The following is a 9,593-nucleotide window of genomic DNA, read 5'->3' as shown; positions in this document are numbered from 1 at the left end:
TCAGGCTGAAACGTTACAAGAAGGTAGAATCTATTGAGTTGTAAGTGATCTGAACGTTTCATGATGATCGCACATTCCTATAGGGGGTCAAACCATGTCCCAAAGGTCACCGGGCCTGGTGTCACTTTAAAGAAGTAGTCCAATTACACCTTTGTGGGCTTATAACTTGGTTTCTGAATGTCCTAGAGAGATCAGGTTTGTTTTAATGTACTCCAACCAACAGCCCCTACAACCACAAAAAGGAATTGAGTCATTAGCACTTATGGTTTGTAAATGGCACCCAGACTTATGTTGCACGAAGCACAATTTCACATCATTCTGGGTCCATTTGTGTGAAAACAAGGTCCAATCAGGCTGAAACGTTACAAGACGGTAGAATCTATTGAGTTGTAAGTGATCTGAACGTTTCATGATGATAGCACTTTCCTAAGGGGGTCAAACCATGTCCCAAAGGTCACCGGATCTGGTGTCAATTTAAAGAAGTAGTCCAGTTACACATTTGTGGGCTTATAACTTGGCTTCTGAATGTCCTAGAGAGATCAGGATTGTTTTAGTATACTCCAATCAAAAGCCCCTACAACCACAAAAAGGAATGGAGTCATTAGCACTTATGGTTTTTAAATGGCACCCAGAATTATGTTGCACGAAGCACAATTTCACATCATTCTGGGTTCATTTGTGTGAAAACAAGGTCCAATCAGGCTGAAACGTTACAGGAAGGTAGAATCTATTGAGTTGTAAGTGATCTGAACGTTTCATGATGATCGCACTTTCCTAAGGGGGTCAAACCATGTCCCAAAGGTCACCGGATCTGGTGTAAATTTAAAGAAGTAGTCCAGTTACACATTTGTGGGCTTATAACTTGGCTTCTGAATGTCCTAGAGAGATCAGGTTTGTTTTAATGTACTCCAACCAACAGCCCCTACATCCACAAAAAGGAATGGAGTCATTAGCACTTATGGTTTTTAAGTGGCACCCAGAATTATGTTGCACGAAGCACAATTTCACATCATTCTGGGTCCATTTGTGTGAAAACAAGGTTCAATCAGGCTGAAACGTTACAAGAAGGTAGAATCTATTGAGTTGTAAGTGATCTGAACGTTTCATGATGATCGCACATTCCTATAGGGGGTCAAACCATGTCCCAAAGGTCACCGGGCCTGGTGTCACTTTAAAGAAGTAGTCCAATTACACCTTTGAGGGCTTATAACTTGGTTTCTGAATGTCCTAGAGAGATCAGGTTTGTTTTAGTGTACTCCAATCAACAGCCCCTACAACCTCAAAAAGGAATGGAGTCATTAGCACTTATGGTTTTTAAATGGCACCCAGAATTATGTTGCACGAAGCAAAATTTCACATCATTCTGGGTCCATTTGTGTGAAAACAATGTCCAATCAGGCTGAAACGTTACAAGAAGGTAGAATCTATTGAGTTGTAAGTGATCTGAACGTTTCATGATGATCGCACATTCCTATTGGGGGTCAAACCATGTCCCAAAGGTCACCGGGCCTGGTGTCACTTTAAAGAAGTAGTCCAGTTACACCTTTGTGAGCTTATAACTTGGCTTCTGAATATCCTAGAGAGGTCAGGTTTGTTTTAGAGTACTCCAATTAGCAGCCCCCATTACCACTAAAAGGAATGGAGTCATTAGCACTTATGGTTTTTAAATGGCACCCAGAATTATGTTGCACGAAGCACAATTTCACATCATTCTGGGTCCATTTGTGTGAAAACAAGGTCCAATCAGGCTGAAACGTTACAAGAAGGTAGAATCTATTGAGTTGTAAGTGATCTGAACGTTTCATGATGATCGCACATTCCTATAGGGGGTCAAACCATGTCCCAAAGGTCACTGGGCCTTGTGTCACTTTAAAGAAGTAGTCCAGTTACACATTTGTGGGCTTATAACTTGGCTTCTGAATATCCTAAAGAGGTCAGGTTTGTTTTAGAGTACTCCAATTAACAGCCCCCATTACCACTAAAAGGAATTGAGTCATTAGTACTTATGGTTTTTAAATGGCACCCAGAATTATGTTGCACGAAGCACAATTTCACATCATTCTGGGTTCATTTGTGTGAAAACAAGGTCCAATCAGGCTGAAACGTTACAGGAAGGTAGAATCTATTGAGTTGTAAGTGATCTGAACGTCTCATGATGATAGCACTTTCCTAAGGGGGTCAAACCATGTCCCAAAGGTCACCGGATCTGGTGTAAATTTAAAGAAGTAGTCCAGTTACACATTTGTGGGCTTATAACTTGGCTTCTGAATGTCCTAGAGAGATCAGGTTTGTTTTAATGTACTCCAATCAACAGCCCCTACAACCACAAAAAGGAATGGAGTCATTAGCACTTATGGTTTGTAAATGGCACCCACAATTATGTTGCACGAAGCACAATTTCACATCATTCTGGGTCCATTTGTGTGAAACAAGGTCCAATCAGGCTGAAACGTTACAAGAAGGTAGAATCTATTGAGTTGTAAGTGATCTGAACGTTTCAAGATGATCGCAAATTACTAAGGGGGTCAAACCACCAGTCAGAAGCCAAGTTATAAGCCCACAAATGTGTAACTGGACTACTTCTTTAAATTGACACCAGATCCAGTGACCTTTGGGACATGGTTTGACCCCCTTAGGAAAGTGCTATCATCATGAAACGTTCAGATCACTTACAACTCAATAGATTCTACCTTCCTGTAACGTTTCAGCCTGATTGGACCTTGTTTTCACACAAATGAACCCAGAATGATGTGAAATTGTGCTTCGTGCAACATAATTCTGGGTGCCATTTACAAACCATAAGTGCTAATGACTCTATTCCTTTTTGTGGTTGTTGGGGCTGTTGATTGGAGTACACTAAAACAAACCTGACCTATCTAGGACATTCAGAAGCCAAGTTATAAGCCCACAAAGGTGTAACTGGACTACTTCTTTAAATTGACACCAGGCCCAGTGACCTTTGGGACATGGTTTTACCCCCTTTAGGAATGTGCGATCATCATGAAACGTTCAGATCACTTACAACTCAATAGATTCTACCTTCCTGTAACGTTTCAGCCTGATTGGACCTTGTTTAAACACAAATGGACCCAGAATGATGTGAAATTGTGCTTCGTGCAACATAATTCTGGGTGCCATTTACAAACCATAAGTGCTAATGACTCCATTCCTTTTTGTGGTTGTAGGGGCTGTTGATTGGAGTACACTAAAACAAACCTGACCTCTCTAGGACATTCAGAAGCCAAGTTATAAGCCCACAAAGGTGTAACTGGACTACTTCTTTAAATTGACACCAGGCCCAGTGACCTTTGGGACATGGTTTTACCCCCTATAGGAATGTGCGATCATCATGAAACGTTCAGATCACTTACAACTCAATAGATTCTACCTTCTTGTAACGTTTCAGCCTGATTGGACATTGTTTTCACACAAATGGACCCAGAATGATGTGAAATTGTGCTTCTTGCAACATAATTCTGGGTGCCATTTACAAACCAAAAGGGCTAATGACTCCATTCCTTTTTGTGGTTGTAGGGGCTGTTGATTGGAGTATACTAAAACAAACCTGATCCCTCTAGGACATTCAGAAGCCAAGTTATAAGCCCACAAAGGTGTAACTGGACTACTTCTTTAAATTGACACCAGATCCGGTGACCTTTGGGACATGGTTTTACCCCCTATAGGAATGTGCGATCATCATGAAACGTTCAGATCACTTACAACTCAATAGATTCTACCTTCTTGTAACGTTTCAGCCTGATTGGACATTGTTTTCACACAAATGGACCCAGAATGATGTGAAATTGTGCTTCGTGCAACATAATTCTGGGTGCCATTTACAAACTATAAGTTCTAATGACTCCATTCCTTTTTGTGGTTGTAGGGGCTGTTGATTGGAGTACACTAAAACAAACCTGATCTCTCTAGGACATTCATATGCCAAGTTATAAGCCCACAAATGTGTAACTGTACTACTTCTTTAAATTGACACCAGATCCGGTGACCTTTGGGACATGGTTTGACCCCCTTAGGAAAGTGCTATCATCATGAAACCTTCAGATCACTTACAACTCAATAGATTCTACCTTCTTGTAACGTTTCAGCCTGATTGGACCTTGTTTTCACACAAATGGACCCAGAATGATGTGAAATTGTGCTTCGTGCAACATAATTCTGGGTGCCATTTACAAACTATAAGTTCTAATGACTCCATTCCTTTTTGTGGTTGTAGGGGCTGTTGATTGGAGTACACTAAAACAAACCTGATCTCTCTAGGACATTCATAAGCCAAGTTATAAGCCCACAAATGTGTAACTGGAGTACTTCTTTAAATTGACACCAGATCCGGTGACCTTTGGGACTTGGTTTGACCCCCTTAGGAAAGTGCTATCATCATGAAACCTTCAGATCACTTACAACTCAATATATTCTACCTTCCTGTAACGTTTCAGCCTGATTGGACCTTGTTTTCACACAAATGAACCCAGAATGATGTGAAATTGTGCTTCGTGCAACATAATTCTGGGTGCCATTTAAAAACCATAAGGGCTAATGACTCCATTCCTTTTTGAGGTAATAGGGGCTGTTAATTGGAGTACTCTAAAACAAACCTGACCTCTCTAGGATAATCAGAAGCCAAGTTATAAGCCCACAAATGTCTAAATGGACTACTTCTTTAAAGTGACACCAGGCCCAGTGACCTTTGGGACATGGTTTGACCCCCTATAGGAATGTGCGATCATCATGAAACGTTCAGATCACTTACAACTCAATAGATTCTACCTTCCTGTAACGTTTCAGCCTGATTGGACCTTGTTTTCACACAAATGAACCCAGAATGATGTGAAATTGTGCTTCCTGCAACATAATTCTGGGTGCCATTTACAAACCTTATGCTAATGACTCCATTCCTTTTTGTGGTTGTAGGGGCTGTTGATTGGAGTACACTAAAACAAACCTGACCTCTCTAGGATATTCAGAAGCCAAGTTATAAGCCCACAAAGGTGTAACTGGACCACTTCTTTTAATATACACCAGATCCGGTGACCTTTGGGACATGGTTTGACCCCCTTAGGAAAGTGCTATCATCATGAAACGTTCAGATCACTTACAACTCAATAGATTCTACCTTCCTGTAACGTTTCCGCCTGATTGGACCTTGTTTTCACACAAATGAACCAAGAATGATGTGAAATTGTGCTTCGTGCAACATAATTCTGGGTGCCATTTAAAAACCATAAGCGCTAATGACTCCATTCCTATTTGGGGTAATGGGGGCTGTTAATTGGAGTACTCTAAAACAAACCTGACCTCTCTAGGATATTCAGAAGCCAAGTTATAATCCCACAAATGTGTAACTGGACTACTTCTTTAAAGTGACACCAGGCCCAGTGACCTTTGGGACATGGTTTGACCCCCTATAGGAATGTGCGATCATCATGAAACGTTCAGATCACTTACAACTCAATAGATTCTACCTTCTTGTAACGTTTCAGCCTGATTGGACCTTGTTTTCACACAAATTGACCCAGAATGATGTTAAATTGTGCTTCTTGCAACATAATTCTGGGTGCCTTTTCCAAACCATAAGGGCTAATGACTCCATTCCTTTTTGTGGTTGTAGGGGCTGTTGAATGGAGTACACTAAAACAAACCTGATCTCTCTAGGACATTCAGAAGCCAAGTTATAAGCCCACAAAGGTGTAACTGGACTACTTCTTTAAATTGACACCAGATCCGGTGACCTTTGGGACATGGTTTGACCCCCTATAAGAATGTGCGATCATCATGAAACGTTCAGATCACTTACAACTCAATTGATTCTACCTTCTTGTAACGTTTCAGCCTGATTGGACCTTGTTTTCACACAAATGGACCCAGAATGATGTGAAATTGTGCTTCGTGCAACATAATTCTGGGTGCCATTTACAAACTATAAGTTCTAATGACTCCATTCCTTTTTATGGTTGTAGGGGCTGTTGATTTGAGTACACTAAAACAAACCTGATCTCTCTAGGACATTCATAAGCCAAGTTATAAGCCCACAAATGTGTAACTGGACTACTTCTTTAAATTGACACCAGATCCGGTGACCTTTGGGACATGGTTTGACCCCCTTAGGAAAGTGCTATCATCATGAAACCTTTAGATCACTTACAACTCAATAGATTCTACCTTCCTGTAACGTTTCAGCCTGATTGGACCTTGTTTTCACACAAATGAACCCAGAATGATGTGAAATTGTGCTTCGTGCAACATAATTCTGGGTGCCATTTAAAAACCATAAGTGCTAATGACTCCATTCCTTTTTGAGGTAATAGGGGCTGTTAATTGGAGTACTCTAAAACAAACCTGACCTCTCTAGGATAATCAGAAGCCAAGTTATAAGCCCACAAATGTCTAAATGGACTACTTCTTTAAAGTGACACCAGGCCCAGTGACTTTTGGGACATGGTTTGACCCCCTATAGGAATGTGCGATCATCATGAAACGTTCAGATCACTTACAACTCAATAGATTCTACCTTCCTGTAACGTTTCAGCCTGATTGGACCTTGTTTTCACACAAATGAACCCAGAATGATGTGAAATTGTGCTTCCTGCAACATAATTCTGGGTGCCATTTACAAACCTTATGCTAATGACTCCATTCCTTTTTGTGGTTGTAGGGGCTGTTGATTGGAGTACACTAAAACAAACCTGACCTCTCTAGGATATTCAGAAGCCAAGTTATAAGCCCACAAAGGTGTAACTGGACCACTTCTTTAAATTGACACCAGATCCGGTGACCTTTGGGACATGGTTTGACCCCCTTAGGAAAGTGCTATCATCATGAAACGTTCAGATCACTTACAACTCAATAGATTCTACCTTCTTGTAACGTTTCAGCCTGATTGGACCTTGTTTTCACACAAATTGACCCAGAATGATGTGAAATTGTGCTTCGTGCAACATAATTCTGGGTGCCATTTAAAAACCATAAGGGCTAATGACTCCATTCCTTTTTGAGGTAATAGGGGCTGTTAATTGGAGTACTCTAAAACAAACCTGACCTCTCTAGGATAATCAGAAGCCAAGTTATAAGCCCACAAATGTCTAAATGGACTACTTCTTTAAAGTGACACCAGGCCCAGTGACCTTTGGGACATGGTTTGACCCCCTATAGGAATGTGCGATCATCATGAAACGTTCAGATCACTTACAACTCAATAGATTCTACCTTCCTGTAACGTTTCAGCCTGATTGGACCTTGTTTTCACACAAATGAACCCAGAATGATGTGAAATTGTGCTTCCTGCAACATAATTCTGGGTGCCATTTACAAACCTTATGCTAATGACTCCATTCCTTTTTGTGGTTGTAGGGGCTGTTGATTGGAGTACACTAAAACAAACCTGACCTCTCTAGGATACTCAGAAGCCAAGTTATAAGCCCACAAAGGTGTAACTGGACCACTTCTTTTAATTTACACCAGATCCGGTGACCTTTGGGACATGGTTTGACCCCCTTAGGAAAGTGCTATCATCATGAAACGTTCAGATCACTTACAACTCAATAGATTCTACCTTCCTGTAACGTTTCCGCCTGATTGGACCTTGTTTTCACACAAATGAACCAAGAATGATGTGAAATTGTGCTTCGTGCAACATAATTCTGGGTGCCATTTAAAAACCATAAGCGCTAATGACTCCATTCCTATTTGGGGTAATGGGGGCTGTTAATTGGAGTACTCTAAAACAAACCTGACCTCTCTAGGATATTCAGAAGCCAAGTTATAATCCCACAAATGTGTAACTGGACTACTTCTTTAAAGTGACACCAGGCCCAGTGACCTTTGGGACATGGTTTGACCCCCTATAGGAATGTGCGATCATCATGAAACGTTCAGATCACTTACAACTCAATAGATTCTACCTTCTTGTAACGTTTCAGCCTGATTGGACCTTGTTTTCACACAAATTGACCCACAATGATGTTAAATTGTGCTTCTTGCAACATAATTCTGGGTGCCTTTTCCAAACCATAAGGGCTAATGACTCCATTCCTTTTTGTGGTTGTAGGGGCTGTTGAATGGAGTACACTAAAACAAACCTGATCTCTCTAGGACATTCAGAAGCCAAGTTATAAGCCCACAAAGGTGTAACTGGACTACTTCTTTAAATTGACACCAGATCCGGTGACCTTTGGGACATGGTTTGACCCCCTATAAGAATGTGCGATCATCATGAAACGTTCAGATCACTTACAACTCAATTGATTCTACCTTCTTGTAACGTTTCAGCCTGATTGGACCTTGTTTTCACACAAATGGACCCAGAATGATGTGAAATTGTGCTTCGTGCAACATAATTCTGGGTGCCATTTACAAACTATAAGTTCTAATGACTCCATTCCTTTTTATGGTTGTAGGGGCTGTTGATTTGAGTACACTAAAACAAACCTGATCTCTCTAGGACATTCATAAGCCAAGTTATAAGCCCACAAATGTGTAACTGGACTACTTCTTTAAATTGACACCAGATCCGGTGACCTTTGGGACATGGTTTGACCCCCTTAGGAAAGTGCTATCATCATGAAACCTTTAGATCACTTACAACTCAATAGATTCTACCTTCCTGTAACGTTTCAGCCTGATTGGACCTTGTTTTCACACAAATGAACCCAGAATGATGTGAAATTGTGCTTCGTGCAACATAATTCTGGGTGCCATTTAAAAACCATAAGGGCTAATGACTCCATTCCTTTTTGAGGTAATAGGGGCTGTTAATTGGAGTACTCTAAAACAAACCTGACCTCTCTAGGATAATCAGAAGCCAAGTTATAAGCCCACAAATGTCTAAATGGACTACTTCTTTAAAGTGACACCAGGCCCAGTGACCTTTGGGACATGGTTTGACCCCCTATAGGAATGTGCGATCATCATGAAATGTTCAGATCACTTACAACTCAATAGATTCTACCTTCCTGTAACGTTTCAGCCTGATTGGACCTTGTTTTCACACAAATGAACCCAGAATGATGTGAAATTGTGCTTCCTGCAACATAATTCTGGGTGCCATTTACAAACCTTATGCTAATGACTCCATTCCTTTTTGCGGTTGTAGGGGCTGTTCATTGGAGTACACTAAAACAAACCTGACCTCTCTAGGATATTCAGAAGCCAAGTTATAAGCCCACAAAGGTGTAACTGGACTACTTCTTTTAATTTACACCAGATCCGGTGACCTTTGGGACATGGTTTGACCCCCTTAGGAAAGTGCTATCATCATGAAACGTTCAGATCACTTACAACTCAATAGATTCTACCTTCCTGTAACGTTTCCGCCTGATTGGACCTTGTTTTCACACAAATGAACCAAGAATGATGTGAAATTGTGCTTCGTGCAACATAATTCTGGGTGCCATTTAAAAACCATAAGCGCTAATGACTCCATTCCTATTTGAGGTAATGGGGGCTGTTAATTGGAGTACTCTAAAACAAACCTGACCTCTCTAGGATATTCAGAAGCCAAGTTATAATCCCACAAATGTGTAACTGGACTACTTCTTTAAAGTGACACCAGGCCCAGTGACCTTTGGGACATGGTTTGACCC

This window comes from Nothobranchius furzeri, chromosome 3, assembly GCF_043380555.1.
Source record: "Nothobranchius furzeri strain GRZ-AD chromosome 3, NfurGRZ-RIMD1, whole genome shotgun sequence".
Classification (NCBI taxonomy): domain Eukaryota; kingdom Metazoa; phylum Chordata; class Actinopteri; order Cyprinodontiformes; family Nothobranchiidae; genus Nothobranchius; species Nothobranchius furzeri.
This window is presented reverse-complemented; position numbering follows the sequence as displayed.